We start from the raw sequence: 26,329 nt of genomic DNA, 5'->3' as shown, positions 1-26,329 counted from the left end.
TGAGCAATGCATCATAGTCTCATACACACAAGTCACATCTATCTTCAGCTATAGTGATACCCATGGTTATACTTTTCTATGGGACGTTTCATTTTAATTACAAGCTACATTGGTAAATTAAAGTAAATTCTTTGATTTTGTTTTGTGTTAGTGTGGTATTTGGATTTCAGTTGTTTGATCAGTTAATGTTAGGATTAAACATACTATGTTTATTTTACAACCTTATAATCAATATAGTGAATTCAATTAAAAAATAGTTTACGAAACCGTGATCGCGGGAAATAACAGCACTCTCCGTGCTTCTGATCACGTACAGATGAACCTGGTACATTTTTAGTAAATGTAAGGGCTGGTTCACACTGGCAACGCAATTTTTTTCTAGAATTTTTTTAGCTCTTTTTTAGCGCTCTCAGGGTGATTTGTGTCCAGTACAAAAGTAATTTTTGAGCGATTTCAGAGTTTAGCGATCAGACAAGGATTGGTGGGTAGTAGTTTGTATTTAAGAAATGATGGGAAAAGCGCTCAAAAATTGCTGTACATAAAAAATAAAAAGCGATTTTGAAGCGATGATATACTTATAATGGAAGCACAATTGCTTCAAAAACGATGCGTTCACTGCATTTGCAATTCGCTTAAATGAGAACAGCTGCATTGAAATACATTGCTATAGCGCTTTTCCAGCGATTTGCCTGATCGCCAGCGAAATGTGCCCAGTGTGAACTAGCCCTAACAAATGTACCATTGAAGCAGAATGTTTACTGAGACAAATGAACTATGAAGATTAGTATGCTGACTTCAAATATCTTATCAGGTGTTGAGGAAAACATGCAATGCTCGCTGTTCATGGCAACACGTCCACAATGAAATGTTTCAGCCCTTCAGTGTTAACTTGCACTGTTGGTTTGTTCTGCTGATCTACCAGATATCTGTACCAACAATCCACAATTGTCAAGATATCTGCAAAATCAATCTGCATAGGAATTCAGGTTTTCATGCTTCTAGGACAGTTTAAAGAGAAAGGAAGAATTAACTGGCTGAAAAAATGCTTTTAAACACTTCCATATGGCTGACCTGTTTCCAGTGTAAGACAATGGGGTTTCAATGTTATAAAGCAGTGTTTCTCATTACAATCAAAACGATTAAAGACTGTCCACCTTTATTAAAGAGAGACTGTGCATACCTACTACTCCATCCTCTCAAGGTTTTTTTTTCCACCATCTTATTCATTAAATGTTTTAAATCTGAAAATGTACTATAATTGACTGGCTCTGACAAGTTTAAAGGATACCCGAAGTGACATGTGACATGATGAGATAGACAGGGGTATGTACAGTGCCTAGCACACAAATAACTATGCTGTGTTCCTTTTTTATTTCTCTGCCTGAAAGAGTTAAATATCAGGTATGTAAGTGGCTGACTCAGTCCAGACAGGAAGTGACTACAGTGTGGCCCTCACTGATAAGAAATTCCCCTTTTAATCTCTTTCTTGCTCTCAGAAGCCATGTTCTGCTAGGAAAGTGTTTTATAGTTGGAATTTCTTATCAGTGAGGGTCACACTGTAGTCACTTCCTGTTTGAGTCAGGACTGAGTCAGCCACTTACATACCTGATATTTAACTCTTTCAGGCAGAGAAAGAAAAAAAGGAACACAGCATAGTTATATGTGTGCTAGGCACTGTACATACACATGGCTATCTCATCATGTCACATGTCACTTCGGGTATCCTTTAAGTACCCTGTGAGCCCAGTGTAGAATACCCCTATGGTATGTGTTGAGAATCTAGGTGTGAAAGCAAACCTGATGTGCAATTAAACTTATGAGATTAAAAAAAAATGTATATTTGGCACTCATTCTAAATAGGACTTTACTCAATATTCTGATTCTCACTTTTATTTTAAAGAGAATCTGTATTGTTAAAATCACACAAAAGTAAACATACCAGTGCGTTAGGGGACATCTCCTATTACCCTCTGTCACAATTTCACCGCCCCCCGCCGCATTAAAAGTGGTTAAAAACTGTTTTTAAAAGTTTGTTTATAAACAAACAAAATGGCCACCAAAACAGGAAGTAGGTTGATGTACAGTATGTCCACACATATAAAATACATCCATACACAAGCAGGCTGTATACAGCCTTCCTTTTGAATCTCAAGAGATCATTTGTGTTTTTCTTTCCCCCCTGCATCTCTCATGCACTGAAGTTTCAGGATGCTCTTTTCTTCCTGCAAACAGCTTTGCCCTTGTCTGTAATTCCTCACTATGTGAAAGCCCAGCCAGCTCAGAGGACGATTTATCCAGCTTGTAAAAGATAAGAGAGAAGAGAGAAACTGCTCTAATCTAAATAACACACAGGCAGTGTGCATAGATTGGCCTGGAAGGGGGAGTTCATAGCAGAACCACAACACTGAAGAACTTGGCAGCCTTCCAGACACAGGCTGACAAGTCTGACAAGAGAGAGATAAGTTGATTTATTACAGAGACTGTGATAGTACAAAGTGCTGCAGTAAGCCAGAACACATTAGAATAGCTTTTGGAACTTGTAGGATGATAAAAAACAGGATGCAATTTTTGTTACGGAGTCTCTTTAAGGGTTGAAAGTTTCAGACAGATACAATGCTGCAATAACCACTGTTCATTCTGCTCCCACATAGAGAAATTATGACTTTTGAACTTTATGGTGCTGTCCCGCTATCAGCAGTTTTTGTTTTTTTTTTTGCTTTGTTTTGTTTTACTGCTTTGACTGCACAGACAAAGCACGGGATTATTAACCTTGCAATAAAAAATAAAAAAGGAACACAGACTTCTAAGTAGCATTGGTGCTATTTGTACCAATGTTTATCTCATAATGCCACATGTTAATTCTAGTACACAGTAAGCTGATCACCTGCAAACACAATAATAAGCACAGACTAATTGTATAAGCGTTCATCAAATTCAGACAACACACAAAAATATAAGTATGTTGAACTGCATTATTTGGTAAGACAGTAGCAGCTCTGCTCATTCATAAAACGCAGTAACCATACAGTACATGCACCACATATATACTGAGCAGTGAGAAGAATGAAATAACAGGCTGATTTCCTTTATATAAAATAAATGTAAAATGCAATTTGCTATACCGATCACTTTTATTACTAGGACCTTGCAGTGCACAGTACTTATTTACCATCACACAAACAGATATTTATTATCACTCTATAGGATGAGGAATCCGGGGACTGATAAGTGAAGCATGCTGTATGAGTACACACTAGCTTGTATGTTTTTTTATTTTATTTTCATCATGGTGCAATAATGTATTAATTTTTTTAAGTATTTATATAGCGCCGACATATTACACAGCACTGTACAGAGTGTATTGTCTTGTCACTAACTGTCCCTCAGAGGGGCTCACAATGTAGTCCCTACCATAGTCACATACAGTATCTATATTGTGTACTGCATGCATGTATAATAGTCTAGAGCCAATTAGGGGGAAGCCAATTAACTTATCTGTATGTTTTTTGGAATGTGGGAGAAAACCCACACAGACACGGGGAGAACATACAAACTCCTTGCAGATGTTGACCTGGCTGGGAACTGGGGAGCCAGCGCTGCAAGGAGAGAACGCCACCGTGCTGCCCTTTGTGACATATAATGACATATAATGTACATTTTATCTGAAATTTTTTAACTTTATAATACTATTAATATTTATCAATCATAGGGATGGAATATGGTGTGGCATGGGTCCGCCAGTTGGCAGATTTCTATCCCATATTGCCCAATGTGACCTCTGACCTGAAGTCAGCTGGTCAGTGGCAGTCATGAATGTGACCACTGTAGCAAACTCCACCCATATTGACCTTTTAGCTTCAGGTTAAAAATCATGCTGACCATTAGATGATGAAAGGTCACTGCAGCAAATACCATTTTTGTAATTTTTTTTCCAATGCATATATTGTGTGCGTAATTTGTATTTTATTTTTCTATGCATAAAAACACTTTGTACTTACTGCAGCTCAAAAGTAAATGATAGTGATTGAGGATGGTTTGATATAAATTATAACTTTAAGGTTGTTACCTTTTAGCTAAGCTTACCCACTCTCCCATGAGTCCTTGAAGATATCTACAAAATGAAACCAAATGGGCAGGGTTTGATAGCAGGTGAAGTAGCATGGAATGTACATATAATTTGGTGATGTCATCATGTCAGAACCATGTGGCCCCAGTAAAGCAAGTTTACTACTGGCAAAGGGCACATAGTATTTGGTACACCAGTGATTCTTTTTGTACCGTTATGTGTGGCATACTAATATATAGTGATTACTATTATTTTATCTGTAAGAGTATTACATAAAAGGTACTTATGAACTAGGAAAGTGCTTTAATTCTTTTGCTGTCCTCTTTTGCTGGCATCATGTCATGTTTTCTTTACAGAAAATAACATGTTTATTGGGTGGCACACACACAGTAGAGACATCCACAGACCAAATATCTGCTCTTGGTAGCTTCTTATTAAGTATACTCTTATAGCTTATTTAAATAAGCGGGCGTACTACTGACCAACACATGGCACTTGGTGGTACTGCTGCAGGCTGTGATCATGTGCATTGACTCTTGATCCCAATCCATACAAGTGAGTGGAACACTGAGTCAAAATAATGTAGGAAGCTTTATTTTTAACAATTTTACAGTGGTGTGCAGCATATCTCACCCATCTTATGTGTGAATGAACCTTTAGGGAAATTGTTGAGGATAATAACAATGGTGGTCTTGCTGTTGAATGAATATTGTTGAATTAAAAGGTGGAAAGGTCCATTCTTCTATGGTCATAGCTAGTTAAGCACCCTGTTGATCACATAGTGAGTAGATGTAGTCAACTGGCCTAAGATTTGACTGCAGTTTCTAGGTGCATTGTGGGCTTTACACATCCTAGTAAATACAGCCAGCCACAGCTGGTGAGAGTGAAAAGAGGTTGGTCAGACCAGTATACAGGGCACGTTCTAGACTCCTCTCCCTCAAGGAAGAGCAAAGATGTTGTGGTTTCATTATTTTGTGTTAAAAGTGGGATCAAAATTCTGTTCCTGCACTGTGTGGCAACCACTCCACTTATGAAGTACAGCAACCACCCCACATATGAAGTGTAGCAATCATCCCACGTATGAAGTGCACCAATCATCCCACATATGAAGTGCAGCAATCACCCTACATATGATATGAAGTGTGGCAATTATGCCACATAGAAAAGGCAGCAATCACCCCAAATTTGAAATGCAGTTAAAACCACACATTTGAAGTGCGGCAATCACTTCACATATGAAATATGGCAATCAACCCACATATAAAATGTAGCAATCATCCCAAAAAAGAAATGTGGCAATCACCCTAACAATGCAGCAATTATCCCACATAGGAAATGCAGTAATTACCCTACAAAGAAAATGCAGCCATTACCCCACAGACATAGTAGTCACCGCAGATGCTACATAAACTTAGCCTGTGTCTTTCTAGCTATCCAAGAACCACCATAGAACAGACATCAGTTGCAGGAAAGCACAAGTTAGTTTATGTCAGCCAGGATGTACTACATGCACTATGTACTACAAGTCCTGACACTGGCAACAGCATTGAAATTTATGTTTTTTGCAGAAACAGTCACCTAAGCTCAATAACTGAAGACATCCAATATATGAATGTCTAGATTGTTCGCCAGCAGACGGGTCTTGCGGCCCTTTCAAATACTAGGGGCCATATGCAATTCACTTTTTCACCTGTGTTTTCTCCAAGGCGATATTTTTACAACTTAAAATAAAATGCATTTTAAGTAGAGTGACCAGACGTCCCGGATTGCCCGGGACGCGTCCCGGATTCGGGGTCCGCTGTCCCAGGCTTAATGAGGTCCCGGGAAACGTCCCGCTTTCGGCCACTCTCTCCTCAATGAACTGGCAGCGGTGTCTACAGATGCCGTGCCAGTTCATTGCCTGCAGCCCCGCTCCAGCCTCCTCTTCCGGTGTCTGTTCCGACACCGGCAGAGCAGAGCAGGGCTACGGCAAGATGGCTGCCGAAGCCCTGTACTGGAGACCTATTTGTGTCTCCAGTACAGGGCTTCGGGCGCCATCTTGCCGTAGCCCTGTCAGCGCGGGAGACTGCAGGAGAAGTAAGACGGTCCCAGGAGCAGCGCGCCAGAGGCCAGAGACTTCTGCCAGGTGAGTAAATCAATGCTTTCTTTTCCAGGTGAAATGTTTGCCCGCATTGTTTCTTTTCCAGGTGAAATGTTTGCCCGCATTGTTTCTTTTCCAGGTGAAATGTTTGCCCGCATTGTTTCTTTTACAGGTGAAATGTTTGCCCGCATTGTTTCTTTTACGGTGAAATGTTTTCCCGCATTGTTTCTTTTCCGGTGAAATGTTTGCCCGCATTGTTTCTTTTCCGGTGAAATGTTTGCCCGCAGTGCGTTTCTTTTCTGGCGAAATGTTTGCCCGCAGTGCGTTTCTTTTCTGGCGAAATGTTTGCCCGCAGTGCGTTTCTTTTCTGGCGAAATTTTTGCCCGCAGTGCGTTTCTTTTCTGGTGAAATGTTTGCCCGCAGTGCGTTTCTTTTCTGGTGAAATGTTTGCCCGCATTGTGTTTCTTTTCTGGCGAAATGTTTGCCCGCATTGCGTTTCTTTTCTGGTGAAATGTTTGCCCGCATTGCGTTTCTTTTGTACTGACATGTTGCCCGCATTGCATTTATTTTGTACTGACATGTTTGCCCGCATTGCATTTATTTTGTACTGACATGTTTGCCCGCATTGCGTTTATTTTGTACTGACATGTTTGCCCGCATTGCGTTTACTTTGTACTGACATGTTTGCCCGCATTGCATTTATTTTATACTGACATGTTGCCCGCATTGCGGTTATTTTGTGCTGACATGTTGCCTATTGCGTTTATTTTATGGTTTCCGGGGTAACCGTTACTGCATTTATTATTTAATGGTCATAGATGGCTATGTTTGCTGCTTTGTGGTTACGGTATACTATTAGCGTCACACAGTTTCTGCACACCCATGATGCAAAGTCTCGTTCGTCCACATCATGGCGTAAACACTGCTTTCTTATGCCTCGCTGTTACATCATTACGTTAGCTCCACCCATACAATGTCATGGCCATGCCCATTTTTCGCCATCCCCCCCCCCCCCCCAGTCTTTATCGCTACGCGCTCCTCAGTCCTCCCCACTTTTCGAAGCCCGACGCCCCCCCCCCACGCCCCCCTCCCCGTCCCAGGTTGGACCCACAAAAATCTGGTCACTCTATTTTGAGCCACCAGCAAGCAAACAAATACTCAAAATATTTTACAGTAAGGTTTTACCTACTTGTTGGTACTTTTTTCCTTTGCAAAGTGCTAAAAAGTTATTTTAAATTGAAAATTCAAAATTATCTCCTAGGAGAAAACTCAGGTGAAAAAGTGAATTGCATATGGGCCCATATGTGTGACTGCAGAATTATAACCATAACTGCAATCAAAAAGCCCTGTATAGGTTGCCCATTTCATCTGCTGGTTGGCCAAGAATCGTTTAAAAAAAATGTCCCAACAACAGTAAAAGACAGCTATTATAGTCCATGTAGATTAATACGTCCTGGCAGATCTAGCCACAAAAGAAATATTCCACCCAAACCATCATCTTTATCTCTACTAATGTAACATTTTAGGTTCATCTGATTCTGTCTGTGTACAAGACAGTGCAGAGTTGCCAAAGATCAAATATCTTGATAAATACAGCAGACAAAGTTAGAAACCTCTGTCTTTGGCATCCAGTCCAGATTTGTGACTTGGGACAGCAGTCCAGCATAACCCATGGAACCTAAAACTTTATCCAAACCTAATATTGTATCACTGCAGATACCTCCAATTTACCCCCCAAAAAAATCCAGTGCCTATATGTACAAGTCATGTGTCCAGTAGCAAAGATGCAAAAGAAGCATGAGTCTGGAAATTAGCATAACATGCTTCTCTGTGTATCTCCCCTCCCCTCATATCATTAAGAGGAGGGGACACCCTGGAAAATTCTGTACCTGGAAGTCAGGTCAGGGCTTTATGACGTCCCTCTCAATTTGGTCATGTTATAGAATTTAAAACACACGCAGAAGTATTAGTATGCTCTGCATTGGATCAATTTCTAGGTGATCCTTTTTTTTTTTTTTTTTTTTTTGGTAATGGCTTCTGGGCACACAGACTTCACAGCACAGCTCTGTTGTGATCAGATCTTCTTAGTGGTGTGTTCTACAGCTATAAACAATCACAGGAGAAGGCAGTAAAATACCTAGTAGCTCATGGTAACTCAGAACCACTAGGAAAGTATAGGGGACTAAAAGAGACCAAAAAGCCCTTCTACTAAAAAGCAATGCTTAGTGTAATTTGCCTTCTTAAAACAGAAGATATTTGTGAAAATTCAGCTTTAAGTGAGCAACTATGGTTCCCCATAATGCCTCACTAATGAATATGCAAATTATGTCTTTTTGCCCCTGAAGTCAGGCTCATATCCATAACCGCTGGTGTATAGCAAGTCTATAGTTTATACATTTTACAGAACCACATCAACCCAACATAGAGACAGCATGTTTGGGACTTTTGGTCCTCATCAGTGCATGGCAGGGATTGGTATGACTCTATGGGATAGAGCTTGAAGATTGTAGTTTACATCCAACTATGGCAGTTAGCTACTGGAGATGATTAATTCATTGCAGATTTTTCTAACTTTATACAAATTTCATATACAATTTTATGTAGACCAGACCAAAATTGGATTGATCAAGTGCAGTCGCCAATTTGAGTTGGTATAAATTCAGTCTTCATATAGACTGCAACAAACTTTACATCAAGTTGCAAAGATCTCAGTGATCTCATTTAGCATAAATTATTAATACTGGATTTAATTGCTTACCTAATTTGTATCATGATGTCCTGTCCTGAATGTCCTGAAATTAATCATCAACCAGAACATTAACTGCTGCAGACTCGAGCCTTTAAAACTTTTAATTTTCTGTATACATTACTATCTTTCACATTCATAGAGATGTGCTGGATCAACAAATTACTGTACTCTAACCTTGCCAATCTAGCCATATTACCTGATGCATTATAATTCTTGAAAGGACTCTGGGTAGTAAGATGAGTTACCTAATGTTATGCCCTGCACCATTGGTAATATTATATTCCCACAAACCTCTGATCCCATATTGTAAGGTTGAGTGCAGGGATGTTGCTACTAGTTATTGGCTAAACCAAAATCCTAGTTCCACCAGTGTAACCAGATTTGTAGTGGGCTTCAACAGTGGAGGGTAATCAGGCCCGGATTTACCTCACAGGAGCCTATAGGCACAGATATCCTCACACCTTAGACTTCACCCTCTATAAACCTACAAACCCCCGCTGTACCACATTGCAAGTGTGCTGGCTGTCCCAACTATCACTTATCCCTTACTTCATTTGCTCATCATACCGCCATAAGTAGTTACAGGTGCCCCATAGTATTAGGTAGCCAGAAGTACCCTCAGTATTAAATAGCTAGAGATGCCCCCAAGTATTAGGTAATAGATAGCTAGAGGAACCTCAGTATTACGTAGCTAGAGATGCTTCCGACTGAAAGGAGCTCTCATCAGTGGAATGCCAAGGGCAGGGTGAGTAACCTTTCATTTACACTCTCATCAGGACTCTGCATAGGGAAGAAGGTGCTCGGGTTGGGGAGTGAGCCGCCTTTCCATCATCAGGCACCTGTAGGCACGTGCCTACAGTGTCTTATGGTAAATCCGGCCCTGAGGGTAATACATATCATTACTTACATACAGAAACATGTACTCCACAACACCACCACTCCCACATATCTGCCACCAATTCCAGTTCTGGGTTTCAGCACTTACGTCTGGTAGCCGCAAGGGAGGGAATAATGCCCTTAGATGATAACTACAGCCCTGGCCAAATGCACAGCTTTCTGGAGCAGACCCAGATGCCCAGGTGGCACAACAACACCAGTGATTAGATGTGAAACTAGTGCCAGACGTGAATGTAGTGATTCTGAAACCCTTACATTTTGGAATGACCATATGGAGAATCAGTGCCTGCAAAACAACAAACTGAAGTCACTTTTGTACAGTCAGTAGTCCAAATGGTCACTAGGACCTCCAACAGCTTTGGCTGAATAACCACAGGCCACTTGTTTGTATTTAGGTCATGTCATGGTGTTCAACATGGCATCCAAATCCACATTACAGGTGCTGGGGTGTAGACTTTTTGCAAAAAAAGCTGAAAAAAGCTATATAATAGCAGTAACATAGAAAAAGGCATTCAGGAGGCATGTGCTGCCCACGAGACACTGGTTGTGACAGTATTTGCCCATTTGATAACCACAAAACTAAATAAATGCTGCTTACGACACCTATGATGGTCTCATGGAGTACCTTGTAACTTGATTTCCCAGCACTTGTGCAACAGTTTCATGATGAGGAAATGAGCTTTTCATGTGAATTCCTGCACCTGGTTCAGTTTTTTCTTGGGAAATGTTACAATTGCTTTAAGCGCTAGCAGGGTCATTGTAAGGTTATCCAGCATCAGTGGCTGAGATAGATGCTAAAGTGCTACTCTCCCCAATACACAGGTATTCAGTCCCGCTAACTCAAACTGTCCCTCCTTCTCATATCAAACCTCTGCAGTGCCCAGTGGTGTCCACCATCACCAGGCAGCTTCAGCGCTTGTTCTGGGTCTGACATTCTGGGGCTGGCTTTTCCGAATAATTTCTGAATTTTGCTGCTTCTGAGACTGCATTGTGAAAGCGTGAAATTGTAATTTATTGCTAATTCATTTTTGCATTAACTGTTCGTTTTATTATGGTTCTAGACTTTTTTCCACCTGAAGCAATACTTTGTGAGGATGCGGATCCCCCCCCCCACCACCACCACACAACCCCAAGGCATTGGGCTGTGCATTGCAGGCGCTGACATGCTTACCTCCTTTTGCTTCCTCCAAGGCAGCATCTCCTCCCTGCTGGCCTGTAGCACCTCCTCCCTAGGATGCCGGGTATGCATCGGTGCCGCATCAATCAACTGTTCTCAGAAGATTAGCAATGGAATCACCAGCTACGCGTGAAATCCTGCTTCATCTTGACTAGTGGGGCCTCATGTGACCTGGCAGCACGTAACAGGTCACATGAGGCACCCGCTAGCCATGGATACAGGACGCTGGATGGGCGGATGGAAGTCCCATCACTGGAACTCTGAGAGCAGGTGAGTGAAGCAGCGCCGCACATCTAGGGAGGGGGAATGCAAGATGGGGGACATTTGGGAAGGAGAGCCCCCTCTTGCTGCCCTCTAATTGTTGCTGCCCTGAAGCACATGATTCACGTTGCTTCTTAGAAGAACTGCCCCTGGTTTCATCTTCAATTAAAGTGAACTTGAGGTGAGAGTGATATGGAGGATGCCATATTTATTTCCTTTTAAACAATAGCAGTTGCCTGGCAGTCTTGTTGATCTCCTGGCTTCAGCATTGGGTGAGTCACTACCCTGAGCATGTGGCTAATCCAGTCAGACTTGAGTCACAACACCTGATCTGCATGATTGTTCAATGTCTATGGCTAACAGTATTAGTGACACAGTATGAGGGGGACAGCCAGGCAACTTGCATTGTTCAAAAATTAACGAATATGGCAGCTTCCATATCACTCTCTCCTAAGGTTGCCTTTAAACTTGTCACAAGAATATAGCGACTATTTCCTTGCCTGTGATCCTTCCTGACAGCCTAGACACACCTGATGTTCAGAGTATGCATTGTGTCGCCTTGAATATCGATAATGACATATTGCTGATATTTTACTAACCCTCTCTCCTGAAGCCTAACACTAACACCACCTCCAAATGCCTAGCACAACACCCCCCCCCCCCCCCCCTTCACGGGTCAAAACTGTGACAGGGCCCCCTGTTCTAGTTCATTTAAGCCCCGACCCTCTCAATCAAGCATAGCATGGAAGCTGAATCAACATACATTACCTGTGAACAGAGCATGTGACACATCTTTACACTCCTGTCTTCAGCTGTGCCATACAGTGTATCTCCTTGCTGCCTCTACATGCCTCTACATGCCATGTGATGTACATTAGATGATAATCAATGTCGTTCATACCGAACGATAACAAACAATGGGTTCATTCAAAATACTTACATAATCCGAATTTTGCATTTCTGGATCTTCATTTCCACTCTCCCAGAAACGATCCACTGTATGGTGCAGCTGGAAAAGGGAGCAAAGAAGACATGTGACTTGCTGTGCTGACAGGTAATGTATGTCGCATAATTCCAAGAGGGAGAAAGGTTCCAGGACCAGCTCAATGTATGTCGCTTCTGCTGCAACGCTCTGCAGCTGGGCCCCCCTGGCCCCCAGGCCCTCCTGCAATGGGGGGAATTGCAGGCACTATTGCTACCTGATGCCTAACACCAAGCCCCCCGGTGCTCGAATGACTGAACCAGAAATTGTTGTATAAAGCAATGTATGAATCTATGTATAAAGAAATCTATGTAGTAGCCAATCGGCTATTGTAAGTACTAGCTGATCGCTACTGATAGCTGATCTGCTAACTATACTGTACATAGTAACTAAATGGCTACTACTGTATTGGGTACATCGGGTGCCCAAATTATGCAGGGCCCGTAAAAAAGGGGTAAAACAGTTTTGCTTATCCATGGCTATATAGTGTAGAATTTCTATCTTCATTTTGTTGACGCGTTTTACATGGGCTTAACAGTCTTAGAATGAAAGGTAAATATCAGAATCTGAACCTCTCATAATGAATGACTCCAATACTTCTAGAACTTTATTGGTCAGCAAGCCCAACAAATATGTGTTTAGTTGTCAGTTTGCTATGTACAACGCCAGCAATTAGATGGAGTTGGTCGACCAAATTTTATTTTGATGTTGGGGGTAGGGTACCAAAGCATAATCATCTTGTATTGTATTAGTTAAAGAGGAAATGTAGTGAAAATAACAATGCTATTTTTTTTTACAATATTCATTTACATATTATTTAGTCAGTGTTTGCCCATTGTAAAATCTTTCCTCTCCCTGATTTACAGTCTGAATTGTATCACTGGTGGTGACATATTTTGTTCTGCCCGGTGATCTGTATGGAGTGTTCGGCACTAATATGTGCGTAATATGTCGGCGCTATATAAATACTAAATAATAATAATACTGAAAGTTCTATGCATAGAGGGAGATATTGCTTGCTTGGCAGCTGGAAAAAGCTGTTATTTCCCACAATGCAACAAGGTTCACAGACCGCAAACTATCAGGACCATGGTACTGACATCACACTGAGATGTTTCACACAATATCAGCCACACAGACCCCTCTGATCTATTTGAGAAAAGGTTAAGATTTCCTGCGATAAAGGAGGTATAAGCTACTGATTGGGATGAAGTTCAATCTTGGGTTAAAGTTCCTCTTTAAAGTGTTGTAAGGGCTTAGTGGGTTTAGGCTTGGTAAGAAACCACTTTTCAAAGCTAAACAAAGTATTTCTAACAGGCTTTGCATGGCTAACTGGAAGAAAGGAAACTTTGGGGGCAGGCCAGACAGTTTAAAGATCTGGATACCCTGATTTAGAGAACCAAGAAGATTCTAATCTCAAGGTCAATCTGGGATTGTTGGCAATAGAGATTAATAAGCATAAGAGATATTTTTAATTATTTACTCCTTTTTACTTTCTTCCAAATTATGTTGTATTTTTCCGCCTCCGACCTTGGTATCTGTGATTCATCCACAGACCCAGTGGCGTAGCTAAGGAGCAGTGGGCCCCGATGCAAGTTTTACATTGGGGCCCCCCAAGCACTCTATACATAACAATTGATACGGTGCATCAAAACCTGCCAATGGCAACTACAGTGTCAGAGGTGCAAGAAGGGGATTGGGAACAGTTTATTAATCATTACTACTATTCAAAGTATCTATAGAAGTGATTATTATGAGCACTGGACCAATAGAGAGCTAATACTGTATTTGAGGGAGGGCCCTTTGGGGCCCCTCTGGCCCAAGAGCCCCGATGCGGTCGCAACCTCTGCAACCCCTATTGCTACGCCCCTGCACAGACCCCTAAGGTAGCAATTTTATGTCCATATATTGCTCCCCATCTGCTGATTTTGTGCCTCGGGCACTTGCCTGAAATTGTGTTTGGTTTGGGTGCTGCTTATCTATATGTTGGTAGTATAAACAGTTTTTTTCCCTCTAAATATAAAAGGATTACAATGATTAAGAACACATTTGGTTTACATGTTTTTTCTTTTACATGTTATTACAGGCAATTATTATTCAAAAACGTTCTGTTCCATGTGCACCAATGAGGCTTCCATTTTAGACGGTCAGCGCTAGTTTACACAGACAGTGAGTTTAAGCTGCAACTGAAATAAGGTCTTATCACAATGGTGTAACAAGAGCTACTGCTCTGTGTACTCAAATTGGAAGAGGAAAACATCTGGGCAGAGTATACTGCAAATAGAGTACAGATTCCAGGTTTAAAAAAGTTTTTGAAATTTATAGGTGGCTTCAGAATGTGATGGAGCAATAATTTTAAATGTTAATTCACAAAAAAAGTAGATTTATACTTAATTTGGTTAATCTGTAATAACAATTTTACATGCACTGACCATAGAGCCATATCCAGGCCATAGCTTGCTCTGGCCAAATAAAATAACACCTGGGACAAGTACTGAAACTGTGCCTGGGTTAGGGGGATTGGGTGTAACAAGGCCTGAAGTGATAGTGAAGCATGGGCAATAAGAATGAGGCACGGCCACGTGGCAACAGGTCAATCACAAAGGGACATATATATACATCAGCATACACATGTCTCAAAAAACTGTTTGGTAGCAACATATACCAAAATAACAGACTCCCCTCCTCCAACGATAACCCCTGAGGGACAAGTACCTAACAAATTGCAAATTGTTAGTGAAACTAACATCCTCCAAGTGGTAGACAGGTCATGTGTATGCTCATTGTGTATTTGAATCCCATGAGTGGGGTGTGCACTTTTTTGCAGGTAAGCACTCATCTGTTTTTAAGTAGCGCTGTTCATTTCTTTGCTATGTTTGATTGATTGATTTCTGGTCAGCTGCTCCCACTTAATAGTTTTCCTTTGGTGTATATGCAGAGCCTCTGTTTGGGTTCAAGGTGTGTTTGCAGTTTCTGGGGGGGCTCAGCGCATCTCTGAGCTGGGGCCATTCAGAGGCGGCCTGGTGATGCGCTGATCCCACTTTTTTTGCGCAATTCTCAATTTTACTGGTAGCGCTATGCATATGCATAGGTAGAATTTAGTTAGTGTTAGGTCCCCTCCCATGGAGGAAAGACTTCTTCGACAGTGGGAGGGACAAGTACCTAACAAATTGCAAATTGTTAGTGAAACTAACATCCTCCAAGTGGTAGACAGGTCATGTGTATGCTCATTGTGTATTTGAATCCCATGAGTGGGGTGTGCACTTTTTTGCAGGTAAGCACTCATCTGTTTTTAAGTAGCGCTGTTCATTTCTTTGCTATGTTTGATTAACCCCTGATATTGAAGCTCTAGTCTAGGGAACTTTCCTTTGATAGAGCCGGTAACAGACAGGGCCTCTAGATATACCCTTTAGTTATAGACAGGCTTCCATGACAGCCCGTAGCAGCAGAAAGCCTCCCAGTAACAGACACCTCTCCATGACAGTCCCCAGTAACAGTCCATACACAATCAATCGATTCCGGACTCAACCCTTGCACGAATAATCTTCAGAATTTATTGTAATAATGTATGCGGTTATACAGCAGACAAAAAAGCACAACGTTTCGGGCTACATGCCCTTTCTCAAGTGCCGTGCTGGCGACACGCAGCGTGTCGCAGCGGGCTGTATTTACCTCACTAGTGTCACTCACGGCGCTCCCACGTCTCCTGCAGAGCGCCGGTCCCCGCCCACGTCCCTTCCCTCGCCGCTGATTGGAGGTAAGGGACGCGGGCGGGGACCGGCGCTCTGCAGGAGGGGGGGGGGGGAGCGGCGTGAGTGACATTAGTAAGGTAAACAATGCCCGAGAGCGCGGCCGTAATTTATGGGGGAGAGCAGAGCGCAAGGGGGACTTCAGGGGGATTCAACTAGCAACAGAGGCTGGGCACTATAGCCAGACCCAGCCTCTGTGTATAGATTTCTTTCTAAGATCTCCACCTCAGGTTCTCTTTAAAGTGAATCTGAGCGACATGTGACATGACGAGAAAAACATTTTAACATATGATACTAGCCCTACTAAAAAAATATGGATGATTATACTTAATTTTATTTTTATTTATTCTTTTTTGTTTTATTGTATTTTATATCAGATATTTTTTATTGCTTTGCCTTCTGGTGTTACCAGTGGCAGGTTAGTTAATTTCAGTTTCTAGGAGTTCTGACTTCTGAACATCTGTTTTGCCACTCCTCAACATGTGAGATTGCTTTTGTTCCCTATTTCTCATTAATTGGTTTTTTTGGCTGCCAGGATACAGATGTAAAGGAGATCAAGATTAATTCTGAATTGATGATCTCTACACCAAGAGGGGCCATGTGTTTTTTTTTTTTTTTTTTCCGCATAAAACCCTCTGTGGCAGCCCGGTTCAGGACTGTCTTAATTTCTTTACAGAATCCCTGGAAAGAGTGTCAAGACCACCATAAATGACCATAGTCCTCTGCTACTTGCTCAAAGCACCAGCAATCAGATGGCAGGGGGCACTTAGAACCGGTGCTCCAACAGGGGGCCAAATACCTTCTGATCAAATACTTATACTGGAGCAACTGGTGTGTGGTGTTCTGTGATCACCAAACGTACCAAACAATTCTTTGCCAAGCCAAGTCACTCATACTAATCTCCAACTCTATCTCCCACGTATGTTTAATTTTAATTATTGGTTACTGGTTCTGTGATTAGCTGTAGTTTGCAAAGTTTTAAACCTTAGAGGCCTTTCTTTGTTCAGGAACAGCTGTTTGTAGTGAGTTTTTTCCCGATTATGCCTGATTGTTTTTTTATGTGGGAGATGAAGCTGGATAGCTGGAAAAGGCACAAAAAGGATGAGGAAGAGATGTGAAGATGCGGGATTCTCAGGGTTTTCTTTGTTTTCAACAGCATTTCCTGAATAGCAGTTGCAAAGTCTAACTGACAAAATAATGTGCAAGTGAGTAGGGAGGCTGGCTGGTATCTTACTATTGTGGCGGTTAAACTGCTGTTCAGGAAATGCTCTTAAACGCAAAGAAAATCCTGAGAATCCCCCATGAGGAGATGGACTGGCCAAAACCTGTTTGTTCTGTAAGATTTTAACTGCCTACTTTTTTCACGATAGTGATCCTTTAAAAGGCATTTTATTGACAAATAAATATCACCTAGGAGAAAATTCAGGAGAAATAGTTAATTGCGTATGAGCCAGAGAGAAAAAGAGAGAGTGGCCATATGCAATTTAATTTTTCTACTAGGTTTTCTCCTAGGTGATCATTTTTCATCTTCTCTTTAAAATAACTTTTCAGTATTTCACAACTGAAAAAATACCAAAAGTAGTAGGAAAAGTACTATTACATTTTTTTTTGTGTGTATTTTATTCCATGCTGAGTGTTTAACTTCTTGAGGACTACAGTGTTAAACCCCCTAAAGACCAGCCCATTTTTTGTAAAATAGGCCACTGCAGCTTTAAGGCCAAGCTGCAGGGCCACACAACACAGCACACAAGTGATTCCCCCACCCCCTCCTTTTCTCCCCACCAACAGAGTTCTCTGTTGGTGGGGTCTGATTGCTGCCCCAATGTTTGTTTGTTTTTTTATAAATATTTATGTTTTATTTTTAATAAAAATTGTTTATTTTTTTAATTTATACTGTGGCCCCGCCCTCCCTCTGCCGCACTCCCTCCGCCACCCAGCCTATCACTGTGATCGGCTATCATAGGCTTCAGCCTATGACAGCGGATCACCGCCGAGACTCTGGAGGTGACAGCCGTGTCACACGGCTGTCCCCAGTACAGCGCTGCTGTAGATCGCAGCGCTGTACATGCTACTTAGAATGGGTAGACTGAAGGTGGGAGACTGAAGGCAGAGCTCCGCTATGCCTACCAAGCGGAGCTCGCAATCTCCTGCACGCGATCTCCTGCAAAATGAAGCCCCAGGACTTTACGCCGATCGGCGTTAGGCGGTCTTAGGGCTGCCGCTGCTGCTACGCCCATCGGCGTAACACAGTCAGCAATAGGTTAAAGGGCATTTTATTGACATAGTATGAAAATATCACCTAGGAGAATACGAAGGAGAAAAAGTGAATGGCAAGGATGTGTGAGTGTGTCCTTCGTGGATGTGTATCTTTGGAATTGCAGGATCTTTTATATTATATCTTATCATACTACAGGTGGCATGTAGGCATAGTGGATAGAATTCTCGGCATGCAGTGCAAATCAGGGCCAGAACACTACCACCACCAGGACCTTTTGTGTTTGTGTTGGTTTCCTCCCCAAACCCCAAAACATACTGATAAGTTAGTTGGCTCCCAACCAAAAAACTATGATAGGGCCACTGGACTATGACTGTGGTAGGGATTACATTGTGAGCTCCTCTGAGGGACATTTAATGACATGACTAAGTACTCTTTAAAGTCTTGTGAAAGAGATCAGCACTATATAAATCTATAACAATAACAATAAAAGAATTACTATCCTTTGGTTTCTGGGTTGGCAAAGTGCACAGTGGTGTACTCACCTTCCTTTTTGTTCTTCACAACACTGAATTTGGCACGCTGGGACACCACACCATACAGCATTGTTCACCTACAAGTGCATCATCGATCTTCAACATAGTTTAATGTTAATTATATGTTTCTGAATTCTAAGGTTTCTATTTGTGTATGCTTTCATTGTACAATTGAATCATCCTGAAAAGTTAGTAGTGCTTATGAAACGCATCAGCGAAAGATGAAGTGACGCTACATCAATTATATCCTATATCTTCAAGTCACACATGAGCAGTTGTATTACCATCACCACAACAATAATGTCTTTTTAGCCACTCTTACACTGTACTGGATCATTATGATAATTTGATACTGTCATGCTTGCCATGCTCGACAGTTTCCCTATGCACAGGATTCAAAAGTATTAATAAAATTACTGTATTTAGAGCTGAAGTTCTGCAACACACCATAAATTACATAAAATGATTGCAGAATCATTGGTGACAGACAGGGTTACATGTTTCAGGCCTTAGCCCGGCCCTTACTCACAGCCTAGCTAAAAACAAGTGCATTGAGCAGCACATATAAATGCTAAATCCCGCCCCCAACATTGAAGGAAGGTAATCATGTGGCCTAATTAATTAAAACCAACATGAGACACACACGTCTGCATCCTTAAAGAGAGCACGAGCTGGGCTCAAAATAAAAAAAAAATAGGCTACCTGATCCGGGGAGCAGAGTGGATCAGGTAGCCGCAAAAACCACCACTCCCTGGTGAGATAGTGCCGAGTATTGTCGCTAGTCTTGGGGGGCTGTAGGGCGGCGATGGGTGGCAGAGATTGGCGGTGTGGGGACACAGAGGCAAGTCATGAGGCAGAGAACATGCCTCTGTGTCCCATCTGCCCACCTCGGGTTCTCTTTAAAAGTGAACCCGAGGTTAGAGTTATATGGAGGCTGATATATTTATTTTCTTTTTAAGTAATACCAATTGCCTGGCTGTCCTGCTGATCCTCTGCCTCTAATACGTTCAGCCATAGGCCCTGAACAAGCATATGCAGATCAGGTGTTTCTGACACTATTTTCAGAACTGACATCATTAGCGGCATGCTAGTTTTGGTGTGTGATTCAGATGCTACTGCAGCCAAATAGATCAGCAGGGCTGCCAGGTAGTGCTTAAAAGGAAACAAATGTGGCAGCCTGCATATCATTTTCACCTCAGGTTCAATTTAAGAAAATGGAGATAAGCTATCTGATGGGTAAAGCAACAATCAGAGCATTAAATAGAGGTGGGCTGGCTGACCTCAAACCCTTCTAGAGTTGTTGAATGAAACCTGAGATAAAATAATAATAGTAATAATAATAATTTATATGTACCTGGGGCTTCCTCCGGCCCCCTTCAGACCATTGGCTCCCTTGCTGTCCTCTCGGGCCGTTCTGATGCCATACTGGATGGCCAGATACATCTGAGAAGTCCTGTATATCACTTACTACTATGGGCGGGGAGGGGGTCTGGGTGCTGTAAACCTGTCTGTCAACCATGGTTTTGCATTTTGCATAAATAAAGGAAGAATTTTGGCATTTACTGTATTTTTCGGACTATAAGACGCTCCGGACCATAAGACACACCTAGGTTTAGAGGACAAAAACATGGAAAAAAAATATATACTAAATCTGGTGCATCCATGGTGCAGTACGGTCTTGAGTATCTTCTTCCCCCCTCAATTATTATGTCCTTGTGTCCCCTTGTACCTTGTGTGTCTCCCTTGTGTCCTCATATGTACCCCTGTGTCCTCATATGTGCCCCCCTCTGTCTCCTGTCCTTCTCTGTCCTTAGTCCTGTGTGTGTCCTGTCCTGAGTCCTCTGTGTTGACTGTCCGGAGTCCTGTGTGTTCTCTGTCCTGAGTCTTGAGTGCAGTGGCATGTCTGGGTTATATGGCACCTATGGTAAACACTGAAATGGTGCCTGCTCCCACCCTCCTCAGTCAGAGCTCCATTCCCCTGTAAAAACAGCACCTGCCCCCCCAGCTCGACACCCTTCCTCCCATCAGCATATGACACTAACCCCCATCCTCCCCCACATGAAACCCCTGTCACAAGACTCCATGCCCCCCTACAGCAAATGACAACCCTGCCTTGCCTGTTCCTCCTCTCCTTACCACATAATATGGCTCCCCTGCACACAACACCCTGCCCCCCCAAACCGCACATCCCACCCCGTCCCACCAGCACGTTATCCTCATATATATATTCCTGAAGGGAAAAAAAACAGCCCAATATTTTTCCATCATGCTTCTCCTCACTGAGCCCTCGGCAAGTCTGTCGTCAAGGAGCTTCCACTGACGGCCCACACTTGCCCACTAGCATGCAGCATGAGACACCCATGGCCCCCGGGGTAACATGTACCTGACAGGAGGGAGAAGTCCGATCCGACAGCAGCCCACACCGATGGTAGAGGGGGGCAGAGCGGCAGGTCATCCCAGCTGACCTCGTGCGCTGCGGCTTACAGCATAACGGGGCCAGAGAGGCGGAATCAATACCAGTAATCGTCCATAGCAAGCTGTCACTGGAGCCCTAGTGGTCAGACCACGAAATGCCTTCCAAACGGTGCCAGCGCACGGATCGTGCGAACTCTGGTCGCAGTCAATGCGTAGGAACCGTTGGGAATTGGCCGCAGACAAACCAGAAGGGAGCCTGTGAGGTACGGTAATTACAACTTCACACACTATTTCAGGTTATCTGCCACCACCTCTGTTTTCTGAGACAGGGGAACTCACTAACTGGCTATTTCTCGACCTGCAAATAAAACGGTTAAAACACGCTGTATTCTGTCTAGCCAACAACAAGCAATAGTAGCGTCTTTTCAGAGACCTGGGATCGGTTTCTGTGTATGCTGAATAATAGGGTAGCTAGAACAACAACTGACGATAGCGTCGGTTTATTTTAAGCAATATAAATAATTAATATATACAGACAATTATTAAAATCAACAATTATTGAAACATTAATAGCCACTAGTATGAAAAAATAAAAGAAAGGGAGAAAAATACTTAGTTTCATGGAAAATGTCCTTTTGAGGGAAAATCATCAAGTCCTTGATTTCAAGTTCCGCAGAGTTCTTTGTTTCAGCTAAGTTCAATCCAAAATGGCCACCACTTGTTCCTCACGGTGGCCATGTGTTCATGAAGGTGGAAAAATGGAGGAATGAGGGAAGAGCCCCTCACATATGCTTTTGATGATGCTGGTTTGGGGGTGTGGCAATGCCTGCCCCTCTGAATTACCAGCCAATGGCAGTTCATTTCCTCTGAGAGATTTTAGGTTTTAAACTTACAAACTGCCGTAACCCACAAACGATATACGTCATATTCAGGTGGATAACAGATTCATACTTGTCAGAAAATACAGATTAATATGACATCAGACATGGCTAGTGCAACGGACCCAGTTCTTGAGAAGGGTCATACCTCAATAACCGGACGGACAATCACAATGAATTTCATATCAGCACGATGGCCAGGTTTTACCGAATAAGACTATATGAATTTCATAGCTGTGCGATATACAGTTTTCGTATACCGACAGGAAATCATACATCACATAACTTCAGGTCTGCTCTGGTCGGTGCCGGAGAGTCTGGCTTCCTCAGGGCCCCCCTGGGGAGCCAGCTTCCTGGTTCTTTTCATAAAGACATCTGGCTGTAGGGGGACTGAGCTGGTCCCTGCAGGGAATGTGGCCACGTGCGACATTCCTGAGAGGTGAGGGTAATGCTTTGCTCACAGTGGAACAGATCTCTGGAATAAAAACACAAAAGTGTCGTTCTCTGATCACATGCACGACTGCACAGATCCGACAGGGAGTGCTCAGGCAATCGACTGGGAATTCTCTAGATTCACCTGCGTTCCTCACGACTATTCCGTGACACCTCCCTTTCCTGATGCTGTGTTGGGGGTTGTCAGCAAGACATCCTCCGTAGCAGCCATTGGCGCTGTTGGGTCTAGTTCCCCCTGACACCGGGACAGCCCATCAGCGTTTTGGTGTCGGCTGCCAGCTTTGTGTTGGATCGTAAAGTCGTACTGTTGCAATGACAGGCTCCACCGTAGAAGCTTGCCATTGGTCCCAGCAGTACGGTTTAGCCAACTGAGGGGGTTATGGTCGGTAATGATCGTGAAGGAGCGGCCATACAGATACGATTGTAGTTTCTGTAGGGCCCACACGATTGCTAGGCACTTCTTTTCAGTTGTAGAGTAGGCTACCTCTCGGGGCAGGAGCTTCCGGCTCAGGTAGAGGATAGGGTGTTCATCTCCCTTTCCATCCACCTGGCTGAGGACTGTGCCAAGACCGTAGTCAGAGGCATCGGTTTGCACAACAAACTGACGACTGAAATCTGGGGCTTGAAGTACAGGGGCGCTTGCGAGTGCCTGCTTCAAGGCTTGGAAGGCGTTCTCGCAAGCGAGGGTCCAGCTAACAACCTTGGGGTGTTTCTTGCTAGTGGCATCGGTCAGGGGCTTCGCTAGGGTACTATAGGCTGGAACAAATTTCCTATAGTAGCCGGCGGTCCCCAGGAACGCCTGGACCTGCTTTTTCGTGATAGGCCAAGGCCATGCCAGGATGGCGTCCACCTTTCCCGTGTCAGGTTTCAGGGTGTTACCCCCCACCCGGTGACCTAAGTATTGTACCTCGGTCATGCCTTACTCGGATTAACTGTCAGATTGGCTGCGGCCAGCCTCTCTAGTACCTGGGACAGGTGTTTGAGGTGTTTGAGGTTCCTCCCAGGTGGGGCTGAACACCGCAATGTCATCCAAGTACGCTACAGCGAACCCTTGCAGTCCCTCCAGCAGGTCGTTTACGGCCCGCTGAAACGTGGCAGGAACGTTCTTCATCCCAAAGGGCATCATCTTGAACTCAAAGAGGCCAAAAGGGGTGATGAAGGCTGACTTTTGCCGCGCGTCAGGTGCAAGTGGTATCTGCCAGTACCCCAGGCTCAGATCCATGATTGATAGGTACCTGGCGGACGCCAGCGTATCCAACAACTCATCGATGCGAGGCATGGGGTAGGCGTCTGTAGTGGTGATGGCGTTCAACTCCTGTAGTCCACGCCATCACGTGTCCTTCTTGGGGACCAGGACAACAGGGGCTGCCCAGACACTACAGGACTTTTGAACCACCCCTAGCTCCAGTATCTCCCTCACCTCTTTCTGCATGTCCGCTTGCACCTCTGGGGAGACGCGGTAAGCGGATTGCCTGATGGGGGGATGGGTGCCCGTATCTACCCTATGCACTGCCAGACTGGTCCGCCCCGGGACACCGGAGAAGGTGTGCTGGTACGGACCCAGCACCTCCTGCAACTGCTCTTGCTGGGACGAGGAGAGTTGTGGGTTGACGCTTAGGTCGCTGTCCACATCTCGTATGTCAGCCAGCAGGTCTAACAGGGGGTCTGCCGTTTCCTGCTCTAACCGGCTGCACACTGGCAGCACATACTTGGTCCCGTCATGGTGGGCCTTCAGCATGTTGACATGAAAGCTTTTCTGTTTCCTGCCTCCCATGTTCACAAGATATGTCAGAGGGTTTAATCGTTGCACTATAGTGTAGGGTCCCTCCCAGGCCGCTTGCAGCTTGTTCTGCCTCACTGGAAGAAGGGCATACACTTTGTCACCTACTTCAAATGACCTCTCTCCAGCAGTGCGGTCATACCAGAGTTTTTGTTTGGCCTGAGCCTGGGCCATGTTTTCTGTTACCATTTCCGTGAGGGACTCCATCTTGTCCCTGAACTTGAGAACATAATCAACTACAGAGACATCTGTGGGGTCCCCCTTGCCCTCCCACGTCTCCCGCATCAATTGTAGGGGCCCTCGGACATTCCTACCATACAGGAGCTCGAACGGGGAGAACCCGGTACATTCCTGCAGCACCTCCCTGTATGCAAACAACAGATGAGGCAGGTATCGTTCCCAGTCCCCACCTTGCGACTCAACAAATGTGGTCAACATTTGCTTCAGCGACCCGTTGAACCTTTCACACAGTCCATTGGTCTGCAGGTGGTAGGGACTGGAGACAATGTGCGTCATCTGTATCTTTTTGCACAGGGCCTCCATGAGTCCGGACATAAACTGGGTCCCCTGATCAGAGAGCATTTCCGCAGGGAACCCGACTCGGGAGAAAATGTTAAGTAGCGCGTCGGCTACCTTGTCCGCCCTCAGGGAGGAAAGTGCCATGGCCTCAGGATAGCGGGTGGCGTAATCCACCACCGTCAGGATGTACCTTTTGCCACTGCTGCTGGGAGTGGTCAACGGTCCAATTATGTCGACTGCCACTCTGTGAAAGGGCTCACCTATGATTGGCAGTGGACACAAGGGAGCTTTGCGGGGATTTCCAGCCCTTTTTACCTTTTGGCAAATGGTACATGAGCGGCAGTAGTTCGTCACATCTATCCGCATTCGAGGCCAGTAGAAATGTCCCTGGATACGATCAAGTGTCCTGTGGATCCCCAAGTGCCCGGCCAGGGGAATGTCATGTGCGGACTTCAGCACATGCCCCCGGAAGGCACTAGGTACCACAAGCAACTTGGTACCCATCCTCATTTCACCTTCGGTGGGGTGTACAGGCTCACTGTACAACTTCCCACCTTCCCAGTATACCTTGAACGTAGCCTCGTCTGTGAGGGGCTCAGAAGCCTGTCTTTGAGGGCCTCGAGGCTAGGGTCAGTCTGGAGTGCTTGCACAAATGCAGCACTCTCACTCTCAGCCAGCTGGCCCGTGGCATATGAGGTTAGTGGCTGAAGGGTACCATCCCTGTGGTCAGAGGAGGGGGAGGAGGCCGGAACCTCCCCCACCTGTTCTGAGCTCAGGTTCTGAGCAGTACGGCTGCGTGTTACTGCTAGCACAGGTATACCTTCAGAATGGCAAATATTGGCATTACCTACATCATTGTTACAAACATTAATAACAGTAACAGGAACATTTTCATCACAGACAGTTTGTACATCAAACACAGGTACCCTTGAACTGGGCACGTTCAACCCACCTTCCCCCTGTTCTTGCCCTTGGGTGCAAAGTACCTGGATGTGGACAGAGAGCCAATCTCCATCCTGGCATTCCACAGGGCTTGGTGCAGGTTCATAGTACGACACCAGCGTGCCCAAGTCAGTCCCCAGCAAAACAGGGGCCGGCAGTTGGTCCAGGATCCCAACAACCTTCTCTTGAACTCCCACCCCCCAGTCGATGGACACCCGAGCTTGGGGAATGTGAGAAAGAGTGCCCCCCACTCCAGTGAGGGTGAGGTACTTGTCAGGGATGATGGCCTCTGCGGGGACAAGGTGTGCACGCACCAGAGTGACATCTGCTCCGGTGTCACGGAAACCAGTGACAAGCTGGTCATTCACAGTAACCAGCTGGTGATTGCTTGTGATGAGGGAGTTCCCTGCCACCTTGGCAAACATCATGTTGGATGCGGCTCCTGGTTGGGGTACACTGGTGGGTGGTGTCTGCCGTGGGCGAGGTGCAGGTGGTCCAAGTGATGAAGTGGTCTGCCTCCGCTCCGGACAGGTGAATTTCATGTGTCCCGTCTTGTGGCAGTAGTGACAGGTGACCTCTCCAGGGGCTGCAGGCCCGGGTGCAGCAGCTGCGCTGGGTGACCTCGGTGGC

General features: G+C 44.3%; 1 protein-coding gene across 1 annotated transcript in view; it reads left to right on the top strand.

The window, feature by feature from the left end:
- The window catches only part of PDC (phosducin), a 105,930-nt gene that overhangs the window by 25,050 nt on the left and 54,551 nt on the right, over positions 1–26,329 (top strand). The window lies entirely within an intron of this gene.

The sequence above is a fragment of the Hyperolius riggenbachi genome, chromosome 6, assembly GCF_040937935.1.
Source record: "Hyperolius riggenbachi isolate aHypRig1 chromosome 6, aHypRig1.pri, whole genome shotgun sequence".
Classification (NCBI taxonomy): domain Eukaryota; kingdom Metazoa; phylum Chordata; class Amphibia; order Anura; family Hyperoliidae; genus Hyperolius; species Hyperolius riggenbachi.
The sequence above is the reverse complement of the archived record's forward strand: the minus strand, read 5'-3'. Positions and strand labels throughout refer to the sequence as shown.